Source organism: Garra rufa, chromosome 15, assembly GCF_049309525.1.
Source record: "Garra rufa chromosome 15, GarRuf1.0, whole genome shotgun sequence".
Taxonomy (NCBI): Eukaryota; Metazoa; Chordata; class Actinopteri; order Cypriniformes; family Cyprinidae; genus Garra; species Garra rufa.
Genome location: NC_133375.1, coordinates 4,957,666 through 4,973,054, shown reverse-complemented (window position 1 = coordinate 4,973,054; position 15,389 = coordinate 4,957,666). Strand labels below are relative to the sequence as shown.

Genomic DNA, 15,389 nt, shown 5'->3' with positions numbered 1-15,389 from the left:
TCCTATTTTAGTCGCATTATGGAAGACATGTACACACCTTAATCAGACTATTCCCCTTGTAGGACTTTTCGCCACATTTTGTGACAGGATACACACTAATGCTGCGTTCCAGGCAGGTTTTTGAGCTCATAAATCACGTGTTCAAACCACGACTCAGGACTTTGTAGCGTTCCAGGCAAGTCACGCCAAGCATTTATTATTTTTATAGTATTAATAATTTGATTGCAACGTTATATTGTCCTAAACTCAATTTTTCCACCGTGTGCCACTAAACACCGCACTCCTAGAGGCTTTATTGTTGTTTCTCGGGCTATGTCACGTCAGAACTCGGAACTGGGAGTACGTCGTCGATCTAGTACGAGTTCACGGGTGGGAATTCACGGGTTTGAGTGCCGTTCCAGTGCACTTTCACGGGTAGAAGTTTGGAAAAACACGGGTAACGGGTTGTCTGGAACGCGGCATAACGCTCTCAGTTGGTTGCGCTTTGGTTTCATTTTTATTTATTTATTTTTTGCTACAACATGGGCTTAATCAATGCTCATTGCTGATAAATAGCCTAGTTTGTTATCATAATTTTTAGTTTTATGGAAACGTTTTTAACATTCAACCCCCTTTTTCATTAGTATTATTTGTATTTGTAGCCTATTTATTTTAATTTTGTGAACGGGATTTCCGCTATTGGAATGTCTTAGGATGCTTTTTACTTTTACTATCGAATTCATGATCTTGGTTTTGCTTGCATATATAAGGCTACACCTATCAATTTTAAGATTAAAACAAATTCTTAAAAGATGGATTTGTTATTTTTAATTAAACAGCATAACAAAAATAAATTAAAACTAGCTTATATAGCATTTATTAACAAAAACTAAAAAGACGAGGCATGGACTCCATCACATGCTGTTATATGCCGACTAAACAATTTATTACAGGGCGCGCAAACACTGAGCAATCAAAATAATTAATAAAAAAATTAATAAAAGAAAGCCTCCAAAGCGTAATGTGAGGTAAACGGCAAAGATAACAGGGTTTTCAAAATGAAAACAAACAAAAAAAGTAAAACTAAACTGGCTTTCGGTGACTGTGCTTGCGTGTGGGTTTTTTTTATTTTTTTTTGGTCCTAAAAACTGACTGGCTCTGAAACGCTCGCTGTATGGATCAGACGCTTTGGAGCAGCACAGCACGCACTCGCACAAATGCGACCACGGCAAATTTTAACTCACACATTCTAAAATATTTGTTGCATATGTCCAGTGCCACTTCAAGCTTTTGTAAAATTAAAACCCAAACATCCAAAAGTCTATAACGAAGATGAACTGATAGCGTCGCGTGTGGACGTAATGATGTGTGTCATTAATCGATCTATGTACTATAACATGTAAAACGGGAACATGAAAGGAATATTCTAAAAGCAACTCATGTAAACAGCTTAATCATATTATTGTCTTATTCAGAATAAGGTCATTAATTAGATTACTGGTGTCCATGTAAACGTAGTCAATGAGTGATTTGAGATCCGCCTTTTCACCTTTTCATATGCAACTATTACAGAACGTTCAAATGCTCACTGATGCTCCAGAAGGAAAAAATAATGCATTAAGAGCCAGGGGTGTACACTTTTGAACATTTCTTTTATTTTGTCTAAATATAATTTTTTCTTCTTCATTTAGTACTGCCCTTCAGAAGAAGATACTTACATGTTTCCCAGAAGACAAAATAAATTTACCCTGATCATCAAATTCAAAAAATTTACACCCACGGCTCTTAATGCATCGTTTTTTTTTTTCTTTTGAAGCATCAGTGAGCGTTTAAACCTTCTGTAATAGTTGCATATGAGTCCCTCAGTTGTGAAGCATGTCTATGTTGGTTTTTGATATATTTTATAAAATAATTAAAATAGACAAATCTATGATCCTTTTTTTGAATACTGGATCAGAGGTAGTTGATAACACTTTAAAGGTGTTGATCCTTCTTGGGAAGTTTCATGTACATAAAGCAAATGATGTCAATTACTTCCTCTTTTAATTTTTTATGAAAAGATCTTTAATACATTTTATGACTCATTGATTTCAATTACAAGAAACAAGAAATGTATAAAAACGTCTCTAATATTAAAAAATGTTATTTGTAAAATTTTGTGTTTTTACCCTCCATGATGTATACTTGTTATATGTATCCTCCAATTTTGTTTGTGCTCTGTTTGAAAAGATGGATCTTGAAATCATACAGTCATTGTTGGAAAGGGTTCAAAAAATACACAAAAATGCTGAAAAACCAAAGAATTTGTGGGACCTAAAGGATTTTTCTGAAGAACAGCAGTTTAACTGTTCAGGACAAACAAGAGATTCATGAACAACTATCACTAAACAAAAAAACACAACTGTGGATCAATTAGGTATTAAAAATCAATTCAAAGTATTAAGAGTCAAGTGTTTGTAAACTTTTGAAAAATTTAATTGACAAAAAATTACCAAAAAACTGCTCTTTTGGAAAAATGCATTAACTAAAAATTAAGAAAAAAAATCTAGTTATAAAAGGATCCTGACGCCCGATCTGTGGGTCTTACACTCCCCTAACCGCTGTTTCAGAAGGTTCTTCAAGCGATGCCATAGAAGAACCATTTTTGGTTCCACAAAGAACTATTCAGTCAAAGGTTAACCCTCTGGTGCTCTTCGTTTCGGAGTCACACTTGTGCTCTTCGTGGTCAGAAGTGACCGGACACCTGTAACGCATCTTGTAATTTTTTCAGTAAAACCATTCGAATTCATTTTTGTTTAATAATATTTTTTCTTTTTTCTTTTGCATTTTGAGAGGGTTTTGTGGTAATAATTAATATTTATGCTGTAATTAATATCCATTTTTTTGCCATTGAGAATAATAAATTATTATTTTTTTTAATTATTATTTTTTAATTAATGCAGTATTTCTGGTTAAAATAGAGACTCAGCCATTCAACACTAATTTTTGAAGGCAGATTTGCGCCATCTGGTTGTAAATAACGAGAAAAAAAAAAAAAACATCTGTAATGGCAGGTGTAACTTGATGCCTGTATAGTTCTCTACAGAGCAGCTTGTGAATTGCCTAGTTGTTTTTAGACAATTGATTCAGCATTTTTATTAGGTGGAATAGTTGAACATACATTTAAACAATCTCAAAGACTATTTCTTATCCAGTTTGGGACAGTTTTTTTGTTATAAATATGCTTTGAAGTGTTAATTTTTAGTATATGCAAGAGAGTGTGTCTTTTGCACTCTGGATATGTAATTTTTTATATATATTTTTTTTATTTTACTTATTCTCAATCAGTTCATTTGTGCGTGTGTGTGGATGTGTGAGAAAGAGACAATTCTCTAAATTTTTGTATTTTTGTCGATTTCCCATTCATTTCTTGTGGTCTGTCATTTTTGACCAAAGAGCACAAGGTTTTTTTTTTTTTTTTGGAATCGTGCCCTCATTTTTTATGTGTGTTCACATTCCAAATGCCATAAAAGTCACTGAATTTGGTACCGTTCTGATGAAGCTGTGATTTTTTGAAAAATTAAAAACCAAAAATGTTTTGGTCAAAAGTGACCGAATAGAGGCGTGTATATTAATGTGTGTGTGTGTGTGTGTGTGTGAATGGGTGTGCTTATGAATGGGTGTGTTTTAGAGTGTCACCCCTTCACTGCTGTGTACTTTCTTTCAGTATTGTGGAGGATTTGTAGATTGTACACACAAAAATTCTCTGAATATTTGTATTTTTGTCGATTTCCCATTCATTTCCTATGGTCGGTCATTTTAGACCGAAGAGCACAAGTGTGACTATTTTTTTTACGACCACTTAGCCTGCTTGAATCATGCCCTCAATTTTTTTTGTGTGTTGACATTCCAAATGGCATAAAAGTCACAGAGTTTCATATCATTCCAATTAAACTGTGATTTTTAAAAATTCAAAACGATTCAAAAATTCAAAAAGTCAAAAGTGACCGAAGAGCACCATTTCTTACTTACCTTTTTATCTTCCAAAGAACCTTCTTTCTTTATTTTTAAGAGTGTATATCAAATTTAATCCTACTGGATGATTTTCCAACATGGAATTGAAAATAAATTATTTCTTTCCACATCGCTCCAGATTTTAATTTTAATGTTATGTTTGTTGGAACTGCAAAAGAAAAAAATATGTTTAAAGTATGTTTCTCTTATCTGATCCTGTTTAGTTCATGAAACTCATGCAAATGAGCCTTAATCTGAATCATGTGTGTTAAATAATGGAGCAAATGTGCAGTGCTTTTCATTAAAAAATGTCATTTTTATTAGAATCTGTAAAAAAAAAAAAAATCAAATTTTTAGTGCTGTTGACTAAGCTATATCTTTTTATCCAATAGATATAATTCATTAAAACGAAAAATAGTTTCAGTTGATGTGTTTTTGGCATTCAATTAAATCTATTAATGCGATGAATAGATAAATTAAAGTTCGGTATAACATCAGTATGGAAACTCACAAACGATGAAGTTTTGTGCAGTTTACAGACTTCCTGGAGATGTTGCCAACAAAATATGTCGAAGCACATAATTAGATGAGGAAGTTTTGGGAATAGCCTACACCCCTTAATTTGGCTCTCTTTAACGTTCATGTAAATGATTCTGTAAATGCTTGACATATGATATGACTGATTTTTACTGGAATGTAGTTTAAAGGTTGAATTGAACATATTTTATTTTGTTTCGTCTAATTAATATACTAGACTATATAAATACTAAACTGTTTTACTGAGAAATGAATCATCACGTAGTTTCATTTGTAAATGAAAACATACTCATGTATCGTCACACACGGGGATAAATACAATCAAAAAGTCAAAACGTTATTGGCATAATTGTCAGGCGTTAAAAATAAATAGCCCTAACCAGGTATTGAAATAATAATAACCTATAATTATAATAAATAATAAGTGATTTAGAGCTATCTACTTTGAATCGCTTAACCTAAATAACTTTCTGTATATGCTATTTGGCATATATTTAGCAAATATTGTGAACGACAATTATGCCAATAAAGTTTTGACTTTATGATTGTATTAATGCCCGTGTGTGACCATACGATTTACAAATGGAACGTGAATGATTCACTCGACAATGAAACACTATAAAGGTTATAATTAGACTAAAAATGAATATATATATATATATATATATATATATATATATATATATATATATATATATATATATATATATATATATATATATTTAAAATCCCAGCCATATAGCATAATCAAATCTTTAATTGCATGCCAGCATTTGTCATTTAGATTCGGAATGTTAAGAGATCGAAATTAAGGGGGACATACTGAATATAAACGAATAATAAATTTATTACAGAAAAAAGAGGATCAATTAATGGATAAGACTTTAGGATGCATAAAATGTTTCTTGCAGGGCTATTTAATTTGAAGTACTTATATCTAATATTTATTCTTGATAAACTTTTGAATGCTGTCTACATCGCGCACAGACATTCGCATATACAGCATTGCCTATTGTTAATATATAACTTAATATTGCATTAATTTCTATAACAATTAATATAATCATTTCTTAACTCAAAATAAAAAATATTAACAAACCTATCTCTGATAATCCTGGGTTATGGTTACGCAGGTTTGTTTATGCATTAAACATTAGGATGTCGTTACCTCGACAAAATAATCTTGTGGCCACGACATAATATGACATTCCCAGGAATTAATATCTCGTGGCAATGACAAAAAGTAATATGACGTTCCTACGAATTCATTTGTGTGGCCACGACAAACATAAGTGAACCGAAGGTGTCCCCTCCAGGTTACCGTACCTTTTAGTTTGCAGCAATGTTTTCAGCCTGCTCCAGTCCAGTGCGTTACATGACTGCCCCCTACTGATCATGTCTTTCCTATGTCATTGTATTTTCCGTGTTCCTTTGGAATACACCGGCGTCACGCGAGACCACTTTACTTCCCGCGCGCATTTTAAATGGCCAGATCTGTACCTCGAGAAGTTTGTGGAGTGTTTGCCCGGGGCAGGCTTATTGTAGAAGGGGGAGCGAGGGCGTGTTTGTGTGAGGGGCTAAACACTGGCTCTGGGGTCCGGGAGGGATTTACCACAGTCTGAGGAGAATAGACAAACTTTTGGAGGAGGACAAGTGACCCAGATTCCACACACAGGTAAGAGCCGGTTTCTTAAAACTTACACAAACTATGTATAAACGCAGCGATTTCGTACAAAAGGAAAAAAAAAAAAACAAAAAAAAATAAAACAAAGCATTTCGGTAGAAAGAAGAATCTGACATTCATCAATGGAAACAGTTCATTCATTCATCATTCACTCCGTCGTCTACTTTGTGATTCAACATTCGGTCTGTTTCTCAACACATCAGTACTTTGATGTGAATTTTAACGTTCACACATTGTAAAAAGCTTTTATATGAATTATTTAGGTTCATACGTTTTAAAAGTTTGGCGTCAGTTCGTGACACGTGCACGTATTTTGTAAACAAGTAGAGGCGCGCTCTCATAAATGCCTAAATTACTTATAAATTAACTACTTTTAAACATTTTCAACTTGTTAACAATCAAAGATATTGTTAACAGGATTTCCTTATAATTCATATCAGGATTCCAATGGTTTTTTGGACAAATGTATGTAATTGTAGTTATATCCCTGCTGAAATAAAACGGCATATGCTGGTTAGGTATGTTTTGGTGCTGGTTTATGCTGGTCCTTTGCTGGTTTATGCTGGTCCTTAGCTGGTTAATGCTGGTCCTTAGCTGGTTAATGCTGGTCCTTAGCTGGTTAATGCTGGTCCTTTGCTGGTTTATGCTGGTCCTTAGCTGATTTATGCTGGTCCTTTGCTGGTTTATGCTGGTCCTTAGCTGGTTAATGCTGGTCCTTTGCTGGTTAATGCTGGTCCTTAGCTGGTTAATGCTGGTCCTTTCCTTTGCTGGTTTATGCTGGTCCTTTGCTGGTTAATGCTGGTCCTTAGCTGGTTAATGCTGGTCCTTAGCTGGTTAATGCTGGTCCTTTCCTTTGCTGGTTTATGCTGATCCTTTGCTGGTTTATGCTGGTCCTTAGCTGGTTAATGCTGGTCCTTTGCTGGTTTATGCTGGTCCTTTGCTGGTTTATGCTGGTCCTTTGCTGGTTTATGCTGGTCCTTTGCTGGTTTATGCTGGTCCTTAGCTGGTTAATGCTGGTCCTTTGCTGGTTTATGCTGGTCCTTTGCTGGTTTATGCTGGTCCTTTGCTGGTTTATGCTGGTCCTTTGCTGGTTTATGCTGGTCATGTTGCTGGTCAATGACCAGCATAAACCAGCAAAGGACCAGCATAAACCAGCTAAAGCCAGCATCCCAGCACCAAAACATACCTAACCAGCATATGCTGTTTTTTTCCGCAGGGATGTGAGTCTACAGAGTGAAAGCACAGTTATTGTTGAATAGGCTACTTTGAATAAACTATGTAGTTTGTAGATTTATGTAACGATTCAGTAACGAGTCTTAATGTCATGCCGGGTCATTTTGGGTGTGTTTTTGTCAATTATGTAATGAGGTAAGGGTGTGCTTGCTGTATGTCAAGGAAATAAAACCGTAAAATGCTTCCAGCAAAACTGCTGTTGAGATGCAGAAGATTGAAGCATTGTGGATGTTGTGCCTGTGTGTGGCATGTCTAGTCATGCTGAATAAGGTTGTGCTGGTGTAACACATTCGCACGATCCAAAATACATGAGTTGGTTTAGTCGTCAGGTTGGTGTTGGTAAGGAAATACTTTAAAATGACTCATAGAGAATAACATTTCTGAGCAGCACAAAAGCAGTGAAAGCTGTAGGATGAAACATGTTTTGAGGTGTGTCTTCAGGATATGATTCTGATATTTCACAGTAGTGATATTGTGAAATTTTGGAATATACTGAAAACATATTTCCACTATACAGGTTGACATAGTTGCATTTTACTGTATTACGTCAGACATAAGGACACATCACTGCTTTTCCACAGACAGTTAATTTGTCCACTGTGATGCAACACCCTCCCCATTCCCTCTTCCCTCTTCCCTCTCCTCTCTCCTCACCAGACCTTTTCAGTGTGATTCTGTGTTCTTCATGCTTCATTTGGGAATCACAGCCAGAGAACACCCGGGCCATTCTCTCACTCACCCCCTCCTTCATTCATTAACCATTGGGCAGGCGCTCAGGCGATCTCCTGCGCTCTCGTTCCCTGCCTCCTCGTCATATTCCCTTTCAAATCCGCTGGAATGCCACTTTTAGAGTCCATTTCATATGACATCATATCCTGTGAACCTGCTATTTTACATGCTTTGTTTTATCCACTGCTAGAGATAGATGTTTTTGTGCAAACTTAGGTTGCTCGTTTGTAGCTTAGAAGACATGCAATAATTGAGTTCTCTTTCCAGAGTTGTTATTAACAGACTGTTTCAAAATATTTGAATCTATTGAAATAAAGCTAAAAATAAAATATTAATGTTTGATAAAAAGGAACTTAATAGAACATAAAAAAAATGAAAATTATGTTTTATTTTTTGAAATTGGTTAAGTACTAAAATTATTGGAACTGAAATAAAGGTAAATTAAATATAAATAAAAAATAAAAACAAAACCTAATAAAAATGACAAAATATTTACACATTATATTTACAAGAAACACATAAGCAAGACATGACATACAATTGTAAACACAATTACTAAAACTAAGTTTAAAATAAAAACTGAAAATGTATAACATTAAATAAAAAAGCTGATACAAAAACATCAAATACTGAAAAAGTATAAACAGTAATTTGAAGTAATTAACTATAATAACTTTCAGATTTTTCTACTAAATTCATTAAATTAAAAAAGGAAGTTAAGAGATTTTAAATTTGTTGTTACTGTTAACAAAAGTATTTTCAAATATTTAAATTTATTGAAATTCAACTAAAATAAAATATAAATATTAGATTAAACTTACTTAAGAAAATAAAAATCTGAAATAAGTACTAAAATTCTTAAAACCAAAATAAAAGTAAATTAAAGATAATTACAAAATAAAAAATAAAACCAAAAACTAATAAAAATATTTACACATTGTATTTCCAAAAAAACACTTAAGCAGGACGTGACAAAATTATATAAACGCAATTGGTGAAACTGTTTAAATATAAAATGTTAAAAAAAAAAGCTGAAACAAAACATTAAATATTAAAAAGGTATAAACAAAAATAATTTCTAACTAAAATAACTTTCAGATTTTTCTCCTAAATTCTTAAAATTCAAAAAGGAAATTAAGAGTTTTTTATTCAAGTGTTATTGTTAACAAAGTATTTTAAAATATTGAAATTACGGTAAAAGAAAATATAAATATAAGATGAAATGTATATAAGAAAACAAATGAAAATAAAAAAAAATGCTGTTTTCTTGAAACCGAGATAAAAGTAAATTAAAGATTAATAAAAAAAAATATTTATTGAAAAAAGCTGAAATATAAATATGAAACCAAATGAAAATCAGAAATACTGTCTTTTCAATCAGCAGAAATAAGATTACTAAAATTACTGGAAGTCCAAAAAAGTAACACAAATTAACACAATTACTAAATTAAAGCGAAGTCAAAACATTAAATAGTAGTATAAACAATACCAAAATAATGATCTCAAAGTTTTCCCTAACTTTAAAAAAAATAAAATAATAATAATAATAAAATTAAAATTAAAACATTAGTCACAGTTGTCCACAGACATTGTGGAGATATTTTATTAAAGAGGGTACACTTTTCTTTTCTTTCCCCCTCAAGAAATGCATGTGAGAAGCGTTTGAGTTGTAAGCAAAGTCTTCATTTAATGCCATTAAGGTTTTCTTAAAGGCTTTCTTTCCAGTGGGCTTTGAGTTCTTATGATTCTCCATTGTCACACAACTGAACATTAGTTTTTACCTACATTCCGTCTCCTAACGGCGAGGTTTTACCTTACACACTTGGGAACTGATGTTCGTCCTGGATCCTGAATGTCTTTTGTCTAACAATGTGCCTGTTGTTCCTGAGCACTGGGGTTTTCTTGGCTTTGTAAGAGGTTCAGACATCTTATGTGATAAAGACAACTTGGTTTTAAACCAAACTTTGTTCCATTGGTATTGAATGAATAATTATCTGTTGAACTATTGGGTGATTGCCAGGAAGTTGCAGTGCCATTGCTGAGATCTTCAGAATAGTGTTCACCATGTTGCTATATAGTTGTGAGGAGAGTGCTATATGCTTGCTAAGGCATTGTAAGTATAAGTAAACATAGTAAACTTTCAATATAAGTTTTTTGAATGATTTGTTTCAATCATTTGACCATCCACCAGGTAAAACTGTCAGTCAAATCAATTAGAAAAGTAATAGCACGCCTCTCAGCAATAAGACACCTGCTTTGGGTCGTCATTCATGTCAGCAGCACAAACGAGCCGTTCTCTATTCATCACACTGTTTAAACAGAAGCTCTGCCTAAAGGTTTCCTCTCTCCACTACAACCTATAATGTTTATGACCCCCTCCCCTCTCTTTTTTAAGTGGGTACCATTTTACGACCTAAAGAACAAACTAAAATGTTTAACTGTTCCGCACAGGAAACAACAACATCCTGAGATCACAAGCGCAAAACTTGCGCTTCCTGTGGCCACATGTGAAGACCTGCAACACACTAATAATGGTCTTCAGTAATGGACCTTAGTCAGGATAGACATCTTATAAAATTGGACACGACTGAAAACAATACTGTGAGAGAGGTACAGTCTGTTCAGGACTGTGTCAAGGTCAGGCATCACGCTTAATTTTCACAAGCCATGTTTTCTGGAACTTTTTGTCCCAAGGAATTTTTGGGGAAGAGATATTTTTGAAAGATTGACATGAAGGTACACTCCAGAACATTAGGTATTAAACCCCTCAAAGACTTGTCTTCATATTAAATATGCTTTAAAACACTCCAGAATGTCTTGCCCAACTTTAAAAGGTACAAAAGCTGTCACTGGGCTGATGTGCTTTAAAAAAGGTATACATTTCTACCTTATTTACTCCTAATGGGTGCATATGAGTACAGAATGGTACATATTAGTACAGAAATGTTACATATTACTAGCAAAATTCTACATATTAGTACCTAAAGTTTGCATATTATAAGCAAAATAACACGTATTAGTACCTAAAGTGAACACATTAGTACCAAAATGGTATATAATAGTACCAAAAATGTACATATTAGTACCTAAAATGTAGATATTCGTACCTAAATTGTACGTAATACTACCAAAATTGTGTATATTAGTACCAAAAGTATACACATTAGTAACAAAATGGTACATATTAGTACCTAAAATTGTGTACACATTAGTACCAAAATACCTAAAGTGTACACATTACTACCAAAATCGTATATATTAGTACCAAAAATGAATGTATTAATACCAAAAATGTACATATTACTACCAAATGGTGTATATATTAGTATCAAAGAGGTACATATTAGTACCAAACATGCATTTATTAGTACCAAAATTTTAGTACCTAAAATGTACATATTACTACTAAAATTGCATATTAGTACTAAAAGTACACATATTTTTACCAAAATGGTACAGATTAGTACCTAAACTGTATACATACTACCAAAAATGTACATATTAGTGCCTAAAGTGTAGAGCTGCATGATTCTGAATAAAATGAGAATCACGATTCTCTCACGATTCTGGAGAACTTTTTTATTTTAAAGATTTACCCCTGAACATTAGGTTATCAAACAACAGTAAAATAGCAGTGAAATAAGACAAAATAAACTTTGCTTTAAATTTAAAGAAATGTAATGAAAAATCACCATTAAACATTAAAAAATAAACATACAAAGGTATTATGACAGTCAGAGAAAGCGATTTAATGATTCTTAGCTAGAAACACTAACCTATCAACATTTTATGGCTGTCAGCGTCCACTCTGTGGGATGCCCAAGTTTACTTCACCATTTTACAAATAAATCCTAATCTAATCATGACAAACTATATATCGTTGGAAAGGTCTAAGGCAGATATATTATTAGATATTTGACATTTGTTTTGTGTTACAAATTATGTAAGAAAATAATTTATGACAAGAGTTTCATAGAGTGCACCTCAAAAATCTCCTTCATAACAGGAGTTCTGACCTTTCTCACAAACAGACTTTCTTGTTGCCTTTTTCCCTATTACACTTTAGAAATAATAAGAAATGATATATCAGATGAAAACTTAAAATTTCTAAATTCATCATTTGGAATGCCATTTTAAAATCATACATTGCATTAACATGAAAATTTACATCAAAATCATATTACTAAATGTTCTTGTCCATGAATTATAAAGATTTAAGATTCAATTCTTCATTTTCACGTCTCTGTTCAAAAATGGGAGTAACAGTTAAGGGGTTAATGGATCGTCATGCTCATATATGGTTCCATTGCTCTGCTGGTCCATAAAAAAGTACTACTCTTTTAATATTCAAAGTGCTAATAGAGACCAAATTTTCCAAGCATGATACAGAGCTATCTACACAACTACCCAACTTATAGCCCACACACTAATAACAGCCTAGATAATTTTGGTTTCGTTTTAACGACCGCGAGAAACTCTCGGCGGCACAACACCAGAGATCACTTTAACAAAACCATTTGAAAGTGGGAGGACACCAACAGGATTTTGAAAAGCGTGTCCCCAGTGGAAATTACGCCCCTGTGTGAGTGGAACTCTGCCGCTGAGTTATCATCTGATGTGAATGAATGCCGCGTTGTACAGTATGTCGAGACGGAGGCGCCATGAATTGCATCTGACAGAATGTGCGCTGAAGATGAAGTTTAAATGGTTATGTAATGTTGGAGAGAACGGCGAACCTGTCACTGCATCAGCTCACAGCAGTCTGTGCAGTAATTAGGCTAGCGAAAGTTTTGTAAAATATAAATAAAATATAATTGGCTGAATCGTATAAATGCTGGATTAAGATCGTGAGGGGGGTCGAATCGAGATCGCGATCTTTTAACGATTAATTGTGCAGCTCTACTAAAGTGTACATATTACCACCAAAATGGTATATATTAGTAACAGAAATGGACATATTACTGCCAAAATTGTATATATTAGTACTAAAATGGTACATAATAGTACCTAAAGTGTACATATTACTACAAAAAATGTACATATTACTTCTCAAAGTGTACATGTTAGTACTTCATGGGAAAATTCTAAAGTATTGAATTTTCAGTGACAGCTTTTGTACATTACTGTACATGTGATTTGTTTGGTTTTACTAAGTTAAAGTCAAAATTATTTTTGTGTCTAGACAAACCAATAAAAACACATTTGTCTCACTACTCCGCTCTTTGTGAGTTGTTGATATCTGCCGTGTTGGTGTCTGAGAGCTTGAGTTTTCTTCAGCGACGGAGGCTGTAAATCTGTAGGCCTTTCTTTTGAGACGCGTTTTAGTTCATTTGGCACCGGTTTGAGTAATAGCCTCTGTCACTCTCTCCCCTCTTTGTTCTGTTTAAGTTCCCAAGTGAGTGCCAGAAACACACAATAGTGCCTGTCTACCTCTGACAATGGCCCTTATGAATGAGGGAGGGAGTGAGAGAAAGAGAGTGGTCTGTCCTCATCTGTGATGCGTAATCATTTTCAGATGTCATCTCTCCTATATCCATTTATCTCCAGCTTTTGTGGACCTGTGACAGAGAGAGGGATGTGCAGAGATGCTCAGATGAAAGGGATTTCCCTGTTTACTGTTGTGTTGCTTTAACCCTTGCCTCTACGGTGACCACATGTAGGGTTTTGAAAGACCTTTGCAGTTTAGAAAGTGAGTTTTTTTTTTTTTTTTTTTTTTATTCCAGGGTTGCATGTGACCCTAGACTACAAAAAATCGAAATATTGAGAAAATCGTCTTTTAAAGTTGTCCAAATGAAGTTCTTAGCAATGCATATTACTAATAAAAAAAAATTACGTTTTGATATATTTACGGTAGGAAATTTACAAAATATCTTCATGGGACATGATCTTCACTTAATATCCTAATGATTTTTGGCATAAAAAAAAAACGGACAATTTTGACCCATACAATGTATTGTTGGCTATTGCTACAAATATACCCGTGCTACTTGAGACTGTTTTTTTGGTCCAGGGTGACATATTAGAATTATTTCTGAAGGGTTAAGTGACACTGAAATAAATAAATAAATAAATTTAATAAAAATAACATTTAAAATATATAATATGTTAAATAATATATGAGAACATATTATATAATATTTAAAATAAATTTAAAATAATATATTGAAAAAAAAATGTTTTTAATTGTAATAACTGTTAATTATATTTATTTTATCATCATTATCAACATTTTTGTAAATATTAATTTAAGTAAATACAATAATATATACATGTACCTGAAGTGTACATATTAGTACTACAATGTACAGTCGTGGCCAACATTTTTGAGAATGACACAAATATTAGTTTTCACAATGTTTGCTGCTAAACTGCTTTTGTTTCAGTTGTTTCTGTGATGTACTGAAATATAATTACAAGCACTTCATACGTTTCAAAGGCTTTTATCGACAATTACATGACATTTATGCAAAGAGTCAGTATTTGCAGTGTTGGCCCTTCTTTTTCAGGACCTCTGCAATTCGACTGGGCATGCTCTCAATCAACTTCTGGGCCAAATCCCGACTGATAGCAACCCATTCTTTCATAATCACTTCTTGGAGTTTGTCAGAATTAGTGGGTTTTTGTTTGTCCACCCGCCTCTTGAGGATTGACCACAAGTTCTCAATGGGATTAAGATCTGGGGAGTTTCCAGGCCATGGACCCAAAATATTCAACGTTTTGGTCCCTGAGCCACTTAGTTATCACTTTTGCCTTATGGCACGGTGCTCCATCGTGCTGGAAAATGCATTGTTCTTCACCAAACTGTTGTTGGATTGTTGGAAGAAGTTGCTGTTGGAGGGTGTTTTGGTACCATTCTTTATTCATGGCTGTGTTTTTGGGCAAAATTGTGAGTGAGCCCACTCCCTTGGATGAGAAGCAACCCCACACATGAATGGTCTCAGGATGCTTTACTGTTGGCATGACACAGGACTGATGGTAGCGCTCACCTTTTCTTCTCCGGACAAGCCTTTTTCCAGATGCCCCAAACAATCGGAAAGAGGCTTCATCGGAGAATATGACTTTGCCCCAGTCCTCAGCAGTCCATTCGCCATACTTTCTGCAGAAGATCAATCTGTCCCTGATGTTTTTTTTGGAGAGAAGTGGCTTCTTTGCTGCCCTTCTTGACACCAGGCCATCTTCCAAAAGTCTTGGCCTCACTGTGCGTTCAGATGCGCTCACACCTGCCTGCTGCCAT

General features: G+C 33.9%; 1 protein-coding gene across 1 annotated transcript in view; it reads left to right on the top strand.

The window, feature by feature from the left end:
* Positions 1 to 5,878: 5,878 nt before the first annotated feature.
* The window catches only part of acsl2 (acyl-CoA synthetase long chain family member 2), a 38,723-nt gene continuing 29,212 nt past the window's right edge, over positions 5,879 to 15,389 (top strand). The window contains exon 1 of the mRNA XM_073819557.1: positions 5,879 to 6,184. The gene's annotated coding sequence lies outside the window, so the exon portion shown is untranslated. The remainder of the gene's footprint in view (positions 6,185 to 15,389) is intronic.